At 32.7% G+C, this 17,063-nt stretch overlaps 1 pseudogene; it reads left to right on the top strand.

The window, feature by feature from the left end:
* LOC113184610 (keratin, type I cytoskeletal 18-like) overlaps positions 1-17,063 on the top strand; it is a 98,372-nt pseudogene that overhangs the window by 15,643 nt on the left and 65,666 nt on the right.

Consider the following 17,063-nt stretch of genomic DNA (forward strand, 5'->3'; position numbering starts at 1 on the left):
TTCTACCTGCTACCCTGAGCCCAGAGTTTGTTGGTTTATGTTTTCCAACAATTCACTAATTTTATCAATTCACTAAGTTTTAGTTTCCATTTATATATTTTGAGACCTTTAAAAGGATGCATTTATATTACTTTGGCCTTTAAAACTTATTGATGTATTTATCCCAGCAATTATGAAATTATATTGTTGGATACATTTTTGTTATTATATTGTTCTCCAAAATAAAGTCTTATTTTAAAATAAGCTGATTAATTTTAAATAGCAAAGTATTTAAAACCACCTTAATCATATTATCATTCTTGAATGACTTCAATATTTAAGTGTGACAATTACTTACCTGAATTCCCTTTTCTGTGAACCTTGCAGAAGATTAAAAAAAATTAGCCCAGCATGAATAAGAAGGCCTAAAAATCCATACAGACATTGTTTTGCTTTATATACATTGATAAGTCTTACAGTGTGGATAAAATTGTGTAAAATAATTGTCAAACATTTACATCAAATGAATGTGTTTTAATTTAGTAGAATACTCTGGGTTTTTGTCCTAATTTAATTTCAGAAGTCAAGTTAAACATGTTTGAAAATGATTTCTCAAATGTACAAGTTTGATCTTGGTTTGTTAAGACAAATTCTCAAGAACCTATACTTTTGAATTTATTAGTGCCTTCTTTTTCCATCCATTGGAGTATTATCATGCAGTAAAGCAAAGCAAAGGCCAGGACTTCACAATCGACAATTCATTTCCATATCTCAGGATGGTAAATGGAAGTCTGAAATCTAGATAATGGACACATACCAACTTTTCATATGGATTTTTCCCCCTCTCATCTGAGTGTAACTTCACTGTATAAAATATCACTAGGTATAAATTGAATAAGTACTGACTCATGCACCTTGCAAATAAATTTTTATTCATCTCAGAAATAAATTTTTATTCTCAGTAACTGTTCAAATGCAGAAGGATTACATATAATAGATTGGAAAGGTAGGAGTTTACCCAGGTAAAGCTACTTTGTAGATAAGACAAATAAATTTGTCTTACCACACCAAGATCAAATCTGTACCTTGGAAGAACCAGTTTCAAATATATTTAACAATTGCCTGCTAAATGGCCTGGCATAGAAGTACTACTCAAACTGGGACAAATGAGACCAACTTGATTCTCTTTCTTGGAAACCTAAAAATGGCTAAACAGAACATAGCTTAAAAGTTAATTTTATCTCTTTCTTTTTACTTCTTAAATATGGTTACTAGAAAATTCATGATTCTATATATTAACCACTCAAAGAAATCCTAATGTTTATTGGTATATAGTACTTATTATTTATCATTTTAATAGAGAAAAAGTCATATTTAATGATTGATTATTAAGTAGTTTAATAATTATCCCCAAATCATATATTATTCATTAAATGATAACAGTATAGTCCCATCCTCATGATCTTGTATGTAAAATAATAAAATGTTATATGAGCAACTATTTCAAGGGTATGTTTCATAGAAAAACAGAGAATGTCTTAAGGCATTATACAAATAGAGGTCTCTGGTTAGATCCTGGGCTGGTCTAAATTGTTATACCATGCCAGAGAAGCAGCTTTGGGATAAGGAAGAAAGCCCCACCCAAAGAATTCAGCAAATAGGAAGGTGAAAGGCAAGTTGGGGTGAGCACTCAGAATTGCCACATGATACAGCTAGTTGTGTATGAAGGGCGAGTTGCACATGCAGAAATGAATACAACAATGTACACTAGAATTGAACAGACTACCAGAGCAAAAATAGAGAAAACAAATGGGACAAGTAGAGAGATTATTTTAGCCATTCCGTTTGTCACCATTACTGAAGAAAAGTTGAAGACACATAGCTAAAACCAATGTATATCTGGAAACCATAACCTACACATATATGGAATACATTGTTTATGTAAATTCCTAATGTAGAGAGTCCAACAAGCTTCAAAATGTTAATTGCTTCATATATTTTCAGGATAAATAGCATTTCTGGGTATTATTGCAAGTAGCTATCTGAAACAGTGCACTTTCCTCATTTCTTTTTTATTTAATTTTTATTGGGGCATATTGTTTATAGAGAATGATTGGTTTCATTGGGTCATATTCAGATATGCATAAATGAGTATTTTTTATAATAAGATTCTGGTACACAGAAAGGAGAAAACCAGTCATCACTCCCTTCTTTGAGAATTGTGTCCAAGAGAGGCTTATTTCATAGGGTAGTGTCACTCCATTCCTCTCATTGGAAGAAATTATTAGCAATGAGAGACATTGCTGGGAGAACTTAAAGAACACAAAACCTCTAGAAGTAAATTTAATGGAGGAGACTAGATAGCACATGTATAATGGCTTACTGACAAAAACATGAAGGAATCAGAGAAGTGACATACTCATTTCTGGCAAGTTTGGAATATATTTAAAGTGGAGAATTATTGAATTAATTTATATTTTAAAATTTTAATTAGCTTGTGTTTTCACATCTGCAAAATGATTTCAAGGTTCTCTGAAAAAATGAATATGATACTAAAGACAATTTTTAAAAGGTGAGTATTATAAGTGTATTAATAGCAAATATTAAAAAAATAGATTTCAATAATTAAACAGTGGTGCTTGAGTGAAAATATCTCAGAAAAATATTTTATTATTTGTATAACATAAAAAGGAATTTCAAAAATAAAAAAAATGAATAAGAAAAGGGGTTTATTTTCTAAATAGTTCAGGAACAAGTGACTATTGACATAGGAAGAAAACTTATTTATAGTTTCTCATACCACATCAGAATAAATCCACATGAATTAAAGACTTAACTATCAACATTTTTATCCCACATTGTTTCTATGGAAAAAAGGAGTGTTAAAATATTTAAAGTTGTTGTTTATGAAACATTTAGAGGAGAAAGGACATGTTAGTTTGAAAATATAAGCTTGAAATTGGAATAGAAAAGCCTAATACATAATTGTAGATGTCTAATATCTTAATGCAGTTTAGGAAAAAAATATATCTGGGCACAGACTTACAGGTGCATACATAAATTAATTAGACTTCAGTCCCTGTTCCCCTTCTCTGCAGGGTGTTCTAATTCAGGGTACAACCTGAATATCTGCACCTATGACCCTGATGAAGGGTGAGTGTATTTTTTATAGCCTCCTACTCAAAAGACCACAAGGTTCCAAAAATAAATAGGAAAAGTCAATTCACAAGAGTAAAAACAATGGGTTAGTTATTATAAGAAAACATATTCAACCACACCACTTTAAAAACATTTTTCAAATTAAAATGCTGAAATGTATTCATCTGTCATAACCTACATGACTTTATATTAAATTATTTTTTAAAATTTAACTACTTATTTTTTAACTTAAAATAATAATTATACATGTTTATTGAGTACAGTGTGACAATTCAATATGTTTATGTTTCGTTTTGTGTGTATTGTGTTTAAGAGAGAGAAGAGACATTAAACTGTTCATGTCACTTTGTTTAGTTTATTTTCTCACAGAGGATTAATATAATACAATAAAATTATCTTATTAAACTACTACTAATGACATTAAAATGCTTATGTTCTAAAATAATTTTAAAAATGGGTTATAATTCTGCTTAGGAGGCCAAAAACTTTGCAAATACTAAAACTAGAAGGAAATAGCTAAAAGTATTTTCAGAATTTAGGTCATGGGGTTTGGGAACTTTTTCTCCTTGATTTTCTTATTTTCTAATTTTTCAGTTATGATAATAATGACTTTTTAAATTTAATACTGTTATATTATAAAAAGATTTTAATGAAAAGTTAAGAATATCATATGTGATTTTTATTTATTTTAAAGTGATCCATAAAACTATTAAATTCATACATATTAATGGAGTACATTATGATGCTTCAGTATATGTATGTATTGTATAATGTTTAAATCAGATTAAGCACATTTATCTCAAATATTTATTACTTTTTTTTAAGTGTTAATATTATTTTTTTAATTGATTGTTCAAAACATTGCAGAGCTCATGATGTATCATCTTTCATACATTTGACTCAATTGGGTTTTGAACTCCCATTTTTACCCCAAATACAAATTGCAGAATCACATCGGTTACACACTCACATTTTTACATAATGGCATATTAGTGACTGTTGTATTCTGCTACCATTCCTATCCCCTACTATTTCCCCTCCCCTCCCCTCCCCTCCCATCTTCCCTCTCACTTCTTTACAGTGAAAACTTTCAAAATCTTTTCTAGTTTTTGAAATGCACAGTACATTATTGTTATCTGTAGGCACCTTATTGTGCAGTAGTGTATCAGAACGTGCTCCTATCTACCTGTAAATTTGTATCCATAGATCAACCTTTTCTCATGGCCCTATCCTATCCCGATCTCTGGTAATCACCATTCTACTCTTGACTTACATGATTTCACATTGAGTGTGATCATGCAGAATTTATCTTTCTGTGCCTGGATAATTTCACTTAATATAATGATCTCCAGTTCCACCCAAGTTGTACACATGGCATTATTTTTTATGGCTGAATAGCATTTGATTATATATCACATTTTCTTCCCCACTCTTCAGTTTATGGACACTCAGGTTGTTTCTGTATCTTGGGTATTATGGATAGTACTGTGATAAACAGGGAACAGCAGAAGTCTCTTCAACATACTGATTTTATTTCCTTTGGAGTGGGATATTCCTCCACAATGTAATGATTACTGGATCACAGGATAGTTCTATTTTTAATTTTTTCCATACTATTTTTCATAGTGGCTGTACTAATTTACATTTCTACCAAAAGTGGGCAAGAGTTTCATTTCTTCACATCCTCCCCAACACTTGTTTTAATTACTCATCTTGATAATAGACATTATTACTAAAGTGATGCAATATGTCATTATCTTTTTTGCATTTTTTGATGATTAGTGATTTTGAGCAATTATTTAATATACCTGGTGATCATTTTTATGTATTATTTTGATAAAGAGGTAACGTCTATTTAGATTCTTGCCCATTTTAATTGTTTTTCTTTATTTGCTATTAAGACTTTGGAATTATATGCATGTGTGTGTATCATATATATTATATATGATATATTTAGAATATATATATATATATATATATACACATACATACATATACACACACACATACATATATATATTCTAAGTATATCAGGTATGATTTTTAGTCCAGAAAATAGAAAGTATGAAACATTGTTGATGTGAGAAACCTATACAAGTAACATGAGTTTTCTCCAATATATAAAATATTATTTAATAGCAAAGTTTAATTGGGTTTTATCAGTCTGTACAGATTCTTAAATAGCATGAAAGAAAGTTATTGCCAAAGAGGAATGTTTTAGACAGGGGAAGGACTACCTGGGGCTCCTTGAAACTCAAGGTCCATTGTACAGCACCAAGCAGTAGACTGAGAAGCAATGATGATGGTAACAACTGAAATGATAGCAGCTAATATTTTTAAGTACTTACTAGGTGCCAGAAAGTGCTTTGCATATTTTAACATTTTAACTTATAATATTGCTATATGGTAGTTCTGATTATTATCATTCTTTGAGAAATGAAGAAATTGAGATCTAAATAAGTAATTTCCAAAGGCCATGTATCTAATAAATGATGGATATCCAGGTGAGCAGTTTCAGAGCTTATCTTCTCTTTTAGGAGACTGATCTCTTAATGATTATTTTTTAATCCAGAGATTTCTTAGCAAGGGCAATTAAAAATATCTCTAACAATTCTCCCTGACATGTGTTTAATTAAAGAACATTTGTAGAAGAATTTTTAATAGTCTAAGTATTTAAAACTGTTATAAAATTATCTCCATCAAAGTTTAAAACATTAGCTCTGTGAAAAACTCTGATAAGAGGATGAGAATTCAAGCTATAGACTGGGAGAACACATTTGCAAACCACACATTTGTCAGAGGCTATGCTTCTTGACAATGCTCAGCAATAAAGAAAAAAAAAACCCAAATAATTCAATTAGAAAATAACAAAAGACATGGCAGATTTACCAAAGAGACTAAAGAGACTATGCAGATGGCAAATACATAAAGTGATGTGCTACATTGTTAACAATTAGAGAAACACAGTTTAATGGTATAATTAAAAATACAGTTAAGTTGTGGGGACAAGATGGAATAGATTCACATCTCCTTATTCCTCCTCATAAGTAAAAGTTAAACACTTTGGGGAAAATATATATATATATATATGGCAAGGTTTATATATATACATATATATCTATATAGAGATAGATAGATATCTCCACATATATACATACATGGTTTTATATGTATGTATACAGTTACAATTATGTCAATTTTATGTGTCTCTATATAAACACATGCATGTATGTATTGACAAATATGAAAGGATTTGAAAGGTGGAGACAAGAGAGAAGATGAGTTTGAGTCCTGAGAAATGAGACTGTGATGAGTTCCCTGTTCATTTCACATCCCTCACTCTGTGCTAGAGAGAAAGGAACATGGAAACTCCAATGAGTTTTTTTTTTTTTTTTTTCTTGGACCCAAGAAATGTCTCCATTCTTCAGTCAAAGAACAAGAAAACAAGATGGAGTGGAGCGCTAATCTCTGCCCTTGTGAAGCTGCAGCCAAGTTGCTCCCTTCACCACTGGGTTGGGGTCAGGGAAGATAGGTGGGAAGCCAGATATTCCTTCCCTCCCAGTGTTAGCAAGCTCCTCACCACCCCACCCTCACAGTGGCAGTGTGAGTCTTGCCAAGAGCAGTAATGGGACATTATATGCCCACCAAATTAGGGTGGCACGAGCACAAGTAAAGCAGGGACACTGAACTTCCCACCAACCCCAAAGCAAGAAATGGTCCTCCTTTGGTGTGTATCATGCAGTTAGGTGGGCAACCTTGACTTTCACTGCTCCCTGATGATACTAAGGTAGCGTTCACCTCTTTGCTGATTAACAATGACAGAGGGCACCTGCTAAAGCAAATTATTTAGATAAGCTCCAGAGACTCATAACATAATAACCAAAATTTCCAGATAAAATGTAAATTCACGTGTCAAACAGAAACTGAAAAAAAAAAAATTTCACCTTAAATGAGAAAGACAAGCACAGATGACAACACCAACATGAAACCGATAATCATATGAAAAGGATTTTAAAGCAGTCCTCATAAAAATATTTCAAGAAGATTGAAGCAATTGAAAAAATAGAAAGTCTCAGTCAAGAAATAGACTGCAAATATAGGAAAACACTAAAAAGCCAAATTAAAATTTTATAACTAAAAAATAAGATAAGTGAAGTCAATGGGTAAACTTAACAGCAGAAAAGATGTGACAGAGAAAAGAACTTGAACACAGGATGTAGAAATAGAGAAATGATAAGAAAAAGTAAGAGAATACGAACTGAAAAGAAATGAACAGTGCCTTCAGAATTTGTGGGAACTATATTAAAAGATATAGCTTTTATGCTATCAGAGTCCCAGAGAAGGAGGAAAAAAGTAGGGTTGAAAATGTATTCAAATAAATAATGGATGAAATTTTCTCAGATTTGGCAAAGGACATAAACTTACAGATTCAAGACACTAAGAAAATGCCAGACAGGAAAAATCCAAAGAAAACTATGCCAGGACAAATCATAATCAAACTTCTAAAAACTAAGATGCAGGGAAAAAATTTTAAAAATATCAAGAAATAAAAATCTTACCTATAGGAAACAATTCAAGTTATGATGGATTTCTCCTCAGAAATCATGAGGCTAGAAAAAAGTAAAACAATATTTTCAACGGCTGAAAGACTGTCAACCTATAACTTGGGATTGCAAGACAAATAATCTTAGATGAATAAAAAACCAGGAGAATTTCTTTCCAGAATACCTAACCTAAAAGAATTATTTATTTTTTTCAAACACAAAGAGATGATAAAAGAAGGAACCTTGAAACAAAGGAAAAAAGAAAGTAAAATTCAAATAGGCTTTTTTTCCTCTTAACTTTTCAAAACTGTATTTGATGGTTGAAGAAAAACTATAATATTGAATGTATGTAATGAGGAGAAAGAAAATATTCAAGATATGAATATTATAGATGGAGGAGAATAAAGGAAAGCCTATTTTAATAGTCTTATTAGAGCTGGTAGAAGCATGACACAAATAGACAGATAATTTATTATATATAATTTACTTCTTGCAGGAATTATAGAAATTAATACACATAAAAACTCTACAGGTAAATAAAAATTAAATTCTAAATAATGTTCAAAGTAACCTTCAAGAAGGCATAAAAAGAAATAAGAAACAAAACAAAACAAAAAACAAAATGCTAGATTTAAGCCTTAAAATGGTAATAGTAACATTGAATATCAACACATAAATAAATTGATTAAAAGATAAAGATTAGCAGAGTGGATTAAAACATTACTATATGCTAACTGCAAGAAAATATCTTAAAAAACAACACTATAGGTAAATTGTGAGTAAATGAAAAGAAGAATATATAATATAAACATCTATCAAAATAAAGCAGAGTTGGGGCTGAAGGTGTAGCTCGGTGGTAGAGCACTTGCCTAGCATGTATGAGGCTGTAGTTTGATTAACAGCACTGCTAAAAAAAAAAGAAAAGGAAAAAATACTAAGGCAAGAATAACTTTATTAATATCACATAAAGTATGCTTCATAGCAACAAAATTTACCAGGGAGAGACACAAGCATTACATAATGATAAAGAAGTCAATCTTCCAAAAAGACTAATGAATCCTAAGTGTATATGTACTACATAACAGAACTGCAAAGTGCATGAAGAAAACTTGATAAAAACTGAAATGAAAAAGGGACAAATTCATAATTATTATTAGGGAATTCAACACTTCTTTTTAAATAAGGATAGAACAATTCGTGAGAAAATCTGTAAGGCTATTCAACACCACCATCCATCAAGAGAATCTGATTGGTTTTCATGGAATCCTCCACTTAACAACAACAACAACAACAACAACAACAACAACAAATTCATTTTCCTTGAAGAATCCAAATAACCTTTACTGTGATTGGTCATATCTAGGCCATAAAACAGATTTCAAAAAATTTAAAAGAATTGATATCAAAATTTGTATTCTGTCATGATATAATCTAAATAGACATCAATGTAAAAAATATAACAAAAAATTCCCAAACTCTTGGAAACTAAGCAATGTGTTTCTGTTTAAAAACAATTTGTTCTAGTTAGTTATTCATGACAGTAGAATGCATTTTGACACATCATAATTAAATGGAGTATAACTTCTCATTCTTCTGGTTGTACATGATGTAGAATCACACTTGTTGTGTAATCATATATGTACATAGGATAATAATGTACATGTATTATTCTATTATCCTTTCTACTATTCTACTGTCTTCATTCTATTATCCTTCCTACTCAGATACCCCCTCCCTCTTTTCACTCTCCTCTGCCTAATCCTAAGTACTTCTATTTTCCCCTAACTTCCCCTTTATTGTGAATTAGCATCTGCATATCAGAGATAAAATCTGGCCTTTGATATTTTGTCATTGGCTTATTTCACTCAGCATGATGGTCTCCAGCTCCATCCATTTACTGGCAAATGCCATAATTTCATTCTTCTAAGTAATATTCCATTATGTATATTTACCACAGTTTCTTTATCCATTCATCTATTGAAGGGCATCTAGGTTGGTTCCACAATTTAGCTACTGTGAATTGTGCTGCTGTAAACATTGATGTAGCTGTGTCCCTGTAATATGCTGTTTTTTTTAAGTCCTTTGGGTATAAACTGAGGAGTGGAATAGCTGGGTTAAATGCTGGTTCCATTCCAAGTTTTCTGAGACATCTTCATACCACTTTCCAGGTTGGTGCACCAATCTGCAGCCTAACTGGCAATGTATGAGTGTACCACATACTGGCCAAAATTTGTTGTCGCTTGTATTCTTGATTTTGCCATTTTGACTAGAGATGAAATCTCTAGTAGTTTTGATTTGCATTTGTCTAATTGCAAGAGATGTTGAACATTTTTCATATATTTGTTGATTGATTATATTTCTTCTTCCGAGAAATGTCTGTTTAGTTCCTTATCCCATTTATTGATTGGGTTTTTTTTTTTTTTTTTTGGTGTTGAGCTTTTTCAGTTCTTTATGTATACTGGAGACTAATGCTCTGAGATGCAAGTGGTAAAGACTTTCTCCCCTTCTGAAGGCTCTCTATTCACATTACTGATGTTTCCTTTGCTGAGAAGAAGCTTTTTTAGTTTGAATCCATCCCATTTATTTTGATTCTTAATTATACTTATTACATTTTAGAAGTCTTATTAAGGAAGTCAGGTCCTAAGCTGACATGGAAAAGATTTGGGCCTATTTTTCCTTCTATTATGTGTAGGGTCTCTGTTCTAGTGCCTAAGTCTTTGATCCACTTTGAGTTGATTTTTGTGCGTATTGAAAAATAGGGGTTTAATTTCATTTTGCTACATGTGGATTTCTAGTTTTCCCAGCACCATTTGTTGAAGAGGCTATCTTTTCTACAATGATTTATTTTTGGCAATATTGTCTAGTATAAGATAACTGTATATTTTTGGGTTTTTCTCTGTGTCTTCTATTTTGTACCATTGGTTTACATGCCTATTTTGGTGCTGATATGATGCAGTTTTTGTTCCTATGACTCTGTAGTATAGTTTAAGGTCTGGTATAGTGATGTCTACTGCTACACTTTTCTTGTTAATAATTGCTTTGGCTATTCTGGGTCTCTTATTTTTCCAAATGAATTTTATGATGGCTTTTTCTATTTCTGTGAAGAATGTAATTGGTATTTTAATAAGAATTGCATTAAATCTGTATAACGCTTTTGGTAGTATGGCCATTTTGACAATATTAATTCTGCCTATCCAAGAACATGGGAGATCTTTCCATCTTCCAAAGATCTTCTTCAATTTCTTTCTTTAAGGTCCTATAGTTTTCATTGTAGAGGTATTTTCACACTTTTTGTTAGATTGATTCCCAAGTATTTTTTTTTTTTTTGAGGCTGTTGTGAATGGGGTAGTTTTCCTAATTTCTCTTTCAGAGGATTCATCACTGATGTATGAGAATGTGTTTGATTTATGGGTATTTAATTTATATCCTGCTACTTTGCTGAATTCATTTATTAGTTCTAGAAGTTTTCTGGTGGAGTCAGACCATGTCATCAGCAAATAGTGATAGTTTGAGTTCTTATTTTCCTATTCGTATCCCTTTAATTTATTTCATCTAATTGCTCTGGCTAGAGTTTCCAGGACTATGTTAAATAGAAGTGGTTAAAGAGGACATCCTTGTCTTGTTCTACATTTTCCAGGGAATGCATTCAATTTTTCTCCATTTAGAATTATGTTGGCCTTGGGTTCAGCATAGATAGCTTTTATACTGTTGAGGTATATTCCTACTATCCCTAGTTTTTCTAGTGTTTTGAACATGAAGGGGTGCTGTATTTTATCAAATGCTTTTTCTGCGTCTATTGAAATGATCATATGATTCTTGTCTTTAAGTCAAGAATTACGTTCATTGATTTTCATATTTTGAATCAACCTTGCAGCCCTGGGATGAACTCCATTTGATCATGGTGCACTGTCTTTTTGATATATTTTTATGCAATTTGCCAGAATTTTATTGAGAATTTTTGTGTCTATGTTTATCAGGGATATTGATCTGAAGTTATCTTTCCTTTATGTGTCTTTGTCTGGTTTTGGTATCAGGGAGATACTAGTCTCATTGAATGAGTTTGGAAAACTTCCTTCCTTTTCTATTTCATGGAATGATTTGAGGAGTATTGGTTTTAATTTTTCTTTGAAGGTCTTATAAAACTTGGCTGAGATTTTGTCTGATCCTGGGCTTTTCTTGGTTAGTAGGCCTTTAAAATAATTCGGTCAAAGAGGAAATATTGATGGATAGAAAGTACCCTGAACTGAATGAAAAGGAAAAAAAAAATTGTGGGATGCAATTAAAGCAGTCCTATGGGAAAAATTTCTACTACTAAATATTTACATTAGAAATGAAGATATCTCAAACCAATAATCTATGCTCCCGTATTTAGAAACTAGAAAAAGAAGGGGAAAATAAACTAAAATCAAGAATAAGGAAAAAACAATAAAATTACAGTATAAATTCTAAGAAATTAAATGCAGAGAAACAATTGAATAAATCAATGAAACAGAAAGTCACTTCTTCAAAAAGAATAATAGGATCAAGCCTCTGGCAAGACAGATAAAAAATAGAATATGAATCACCAATATCATGAATAGACCAAGGAATATTACTTCAAACCCAAAGACAGCAAGTGGATAAAACCATAGGGGATCTCCCTCTATACCTGTCAGAAGGGCTAAAATAAGATGTACTGTTGACCCTCATATTACCTGGACATGCACACATAAACACATATGCGCACATCAGTGTAAGTAAATCTGGCAAAACTAAGTCACATCCTGTGGATTGTACCAATGTCAGTTTCCTGGATTTCACAGTGAAGAGTTAGAATATTACCATTATAATTTGAATGAAAAGCTCACAGGACCTTTTTTTTCCTTAACTTCCTATGTATGTCCTGTAATTATTTCAAAATAAAAAAAGTTTTAAAGGACTTAAGTCAGAGTGTGGAAGCTTTGTTTCTTATTTTAAGTGATAAGGCAGACATCATCCTTTTGGAGATAAAAGTAATATCAACAGCTATCAAGTATGAACTATGTCAGGTATTCTGCTATGATATATAATTATAGATTCTTACATTATTAAAAAATTGACAAGATAGGAGTGTTTTAGTTCATTTTGGGGTGACAAAATAGAAGATTGGAGTTTAATCAGTTTCCTATGTTTTCATAAGTACTGCAGTGCCACATCCCACAGAGCACAGTGAAACTTGTAATGCTCTCAGGAGTGGTGGCAAAGCCTTCCTGCCTCTGCATATATACCTCTTCTAAGCATGGCCGATGCTTATGCTTTTGATGTTGGTATTAAGAACATCTGACTAGAAATGTGTCTGATCTTATGAAAGAAGGAAAAGAGACACCATACAGAGGGGAAAAATGTAGATAAAGACAGATGGTTATCTGAGACATACTGGATCCATTTTATATGACTTTTCTCACATCTAATCCAAAGATGAGGGGTTTTCTGAAAACAAATCTTATATACTGGAAAATTTCTCCTAATATTGGCCTTCATCTTGATACTTAAAATTGTAGTGCAGGAAATTTGATCAAAATCAGTCAATCCATTTGAAAGTTAATAGGAAAAAAAAACAGATGTGAAACACTAAAAGGTCCAATCGATTTCACTATGTTCAATCAATACTTTTTTCATTCCCAATTCAGCAGGTAGTCTTCTTTTAAACATCCATGTAAGTGAAGAATGACTAAAAACAGGGTTTGATTTTTACCACATCCTGTTAGTTGAAAATTAGCAACAGGAAGCCAAAAGATAGACTATTCAAGAGCAAATTTATCTCTCTCTTTCATATGAGTAAGTTCTCTTCGTGTAGACCATAGAAATAAAAAGAACTCTGTAATTTAGATATTAAGAGCTTAAGTACATTTTTTGTTTGATTTTTAGTGGGTCCTATATTCAACTAATGATTTTTGGCTAAGAGTGATCTTGTGATTGAGCTTTAAACACAGTCATATAGATGAAATCATTATTGTGCTTGACTTAAATGCTGACAGTTTAGTTTCTGATCTTAATTTTTTTTTTGTCTTATACCATAATAATGGAACCCTTCTTACATTTCTAAATCATGTAGGTAAATCTCAATCCCAAACATCAAGAGTAACAACCTCCTTCCCTTTTTGGGAAAGTATTCATTCTTTTAACAACATATAATCAGCATTCAAGTGCCAGGTATTATGTTTAGTGTTGGGATATATCAAATTACCCAAAATTGTGTTTGTGATCTGGCTACACAAAATTAGTATATGACATAGATATTTTTAAGCCAACAACCATTTCATTGTATTCAATCTAACAGAAATGAAAATACAGATTCTTCCATGAAGACTTCATAATCTAGTAAAAGAAACTTTCCAGTAAACATAAATTAGAAGATTTGGGAAGATTTCCTTAAAGAAGTGCTCAAGCTGATATTAACAGGATGAGTAAGAGGAGCCCAGTGGACAAGGCACACAGGAAAGCAGAACTTTTCAGGTAGAGGAGAATTCCCAGAGAAATCTAGATGCTAGGAGACAATGGGGAATATTCGAGTCTTGCCTGGAGAGAAGAATAAAACCACAAAGTTTCTCATGTGCGAGATTTTTACAGAGTGCAATTGAGAAATGTCAAATGCTAAAGAGCAAGAGAATGAACAGGAAATCTTTTGGGGGTGGGGGAAGAACACTCTAGAGTTATATGTGGGCTGCAGTGTCTGGGGAGGTGTATGAGAATTTGGACCTGACTGGACGCTGGCTAATACATTGCAAGAGGCAGGAGGTAATGAAAGATCTAAACAAAAACAATGGCTTACAAACAGTGAGGAGGAGCCAACCTCAGGGAAATCAGGAGTGTTTTCACTATATTCACCTGTGTAAAGTGGTTACAGAGAGAAATGCAGATGGAGATATCCGATGTGGGAAACTATATGTAAAACTAAGGTAGAAAATGAAGAGGAATTATGTCTGCATGGAGGCAAAGAGGAAGATAATAAGTCCAGTTTCACACATCCACAGGGACATATTTGGTTGGGATTTTCCATTAGGCTTTGGAGACCACAAAAGAAATCAGAACTGAAATTACATATGCAGAATCAGAGGTGTACAGTAGGTAAATTTTAGCTCATGGGAAACAGCATATGAATGGTTCAGCTTACGGGATGGGGGTAAGGGGGTGGGAGGGGTGGGGAGGTGTTAGGCTGTCCAGAAGAGTGGAAACTTCTTTTCACTTGCTAGGATGGGAAGACTATTTTTTCTATTGCTCATTTTAAAATTTCATGTTTGAAATTTTAAAAACTTTTACTGGTTCACTTTGTAAAATTTTTTGCAGAAATAGCTTGTCTCGAGCAGCACTATTAATAATTACTCAGAGGCAGATTGTATCTAAATGCAAGCATATATTGGATCACGCCAATCATCACATATAAACAATTAATGCAAAAGTGTTGGGTGTGCTGGAGCACCCCAACTAGCATTCAATGCACACTAATTAAACACTATAAGAAAAATCACACAATTCTAGAGAAACTCAAGCCCCAAAATACCTCTAATGCCAGGTGACTTCTCTTAGCAAAAGAGCAGACTTTGTCCTTGTCTGGTGGTTCTCTCCAGCTGATGGCTGGGCATCAGGGAATGGTGGAGTCAGTCCAGGGATGGACAGTAAGGCAGCCAGTCTCACTGATGTCCTTGGTTCAAAACTCTTCAATATGGCAGAACCAGAAATTTAAATACAGTTCCAAGTTGGTGATTGGTTACACCCAGTGAATTTCAATGTCCATTGGTTATGTCCAGTGAGGTGATGTAATTGCAACTGTGTATATTCTTTGTGAATATCCATAGAGCTGTGCTCTCTATCAACTGTAACCAGTTATTGCTAAGCGCCTATGGCTAGCGCCCCTCACAGCTCTTTATTAATTGCAAAAAGCCATGATTAAGCAGTTCAATGGCTGCTGTTCCTTATGGCCAGCAACTTAGTGAGTCCCAGCATGTCTATGGCAAATGCTCCTTACATAGCTGTAGGCTTGAAATAATGCTCAGAGTTCCCATGACACTATTTGGTGTCCCTAATACCAAAGGAACAGGGCAAAAATGGAAAGTCCATTATAGAGACAGTTATAATGTATCAGGAATGAAGGAAGGGGTACGTAGGGTCAGGAAAGCCAAAGTAAGAGAGAAATTAAATAATAGGAGAGTAACTAATAATAAATCAAATATCAAGACAAAATTGAATAATAATGAGGTATCCTTTGACTTTTGTTCCTAGGAAACCATTTGTTACAACGGTGGACAATAATTTTTATGAAGACTTGGGGAACAAACCTAAATTGCAGAGGGTTGAAAAGAATATGAAAAGAATGAAGAAATAGAGGCAGCATATGTAGGCTACATAAAAGCAAACTAAACTACTACCAAATGTGTCTTTGTGTCATTACCATAAAAGGTAATGTATATTCATTAGGAGATGGGGGGGACACTTATAATTCCAAAGGAAATACCATTGTACTATTGATATTTAAAAATTTAGAGTCCATCTTCCAGAATGTTTCTATGCATGAAAATGAAGAGACAGGGAGAAAGAGAGAGAGAGAGAGAGAGAGAGAGAGAGAGAGAGAGAGAACACACACACATTCTTATACATATTGGTAAATTATCTTGTAATCAGTTTTTTTAAAAAAACTTAAGACACTATGAACATATCAAGAAATAGTCTTGGATGACATTTATCAAGCTCTATGGATGAACCATGATTTATTTAAACATCCCATGTCACTGCACATTTTAATTATTTTCTTCATAGATACATACTTATGTCTATCCTTCAGCTCCTGTCCACACTTGTTCTCTGAATCTGATACATATCTGGTGTTACAGAACTTCTTTTCACCTTCTCGTTTGGCAATATTATTTTTTTATTGCTTATATGTCTGAAAATTTATAAAATTCTATTGAATTATTTTATGCAACTTAAGCATTCAGAGCTATAGTCATGAAACAGCACTCTCTTGGAGCTCCCAGGACATTTTTTTATTACCTTCCAGTGTTCACTGTTGCTAATGATACTGACAGTGATGAAAATCAATCAGGGGGCTGGGGAATTAACACAGTGGTGGAGCACTTGTCTAGCATGTCTGAGGCACTGGGTTCAATCCTCAGCACCATATAAAAATAAATGAATCAAATAAAGGTATTTAAAAAGAAAGAAAGAAAGAAAATCAATCAGGGTCTAGTTCTGTTTCTCCAGATGTGAAGATTAAACACCAAAGAAATGCCAAGGCAAGCTTAGAAAGCAAGTTTTATTTTAAAGGATAGAAGAAATAGACTTCTCCACAAAGAAGGGACCCCCAGAGCTGAATATCCAAAGAAGTGAGTGTGGGGTGTCCTGCCCCTTTTATACATTTTAGATTTC

This window comes from Urocitellus parryii, chromosome 8 (genome assembly GCF_045843805.1).
Source record: "Urocitellus parryii isolate mUroPar1 chromosome 8, mUroPar1.hap1, whole genome shotgun sequence".
Taxonomy (NCBI): Eukaryota; Metazoa; Chordata; class Mammalia; order Rodentia; family Sciuridae; genus Urocitellus; species Urocitellus parryii.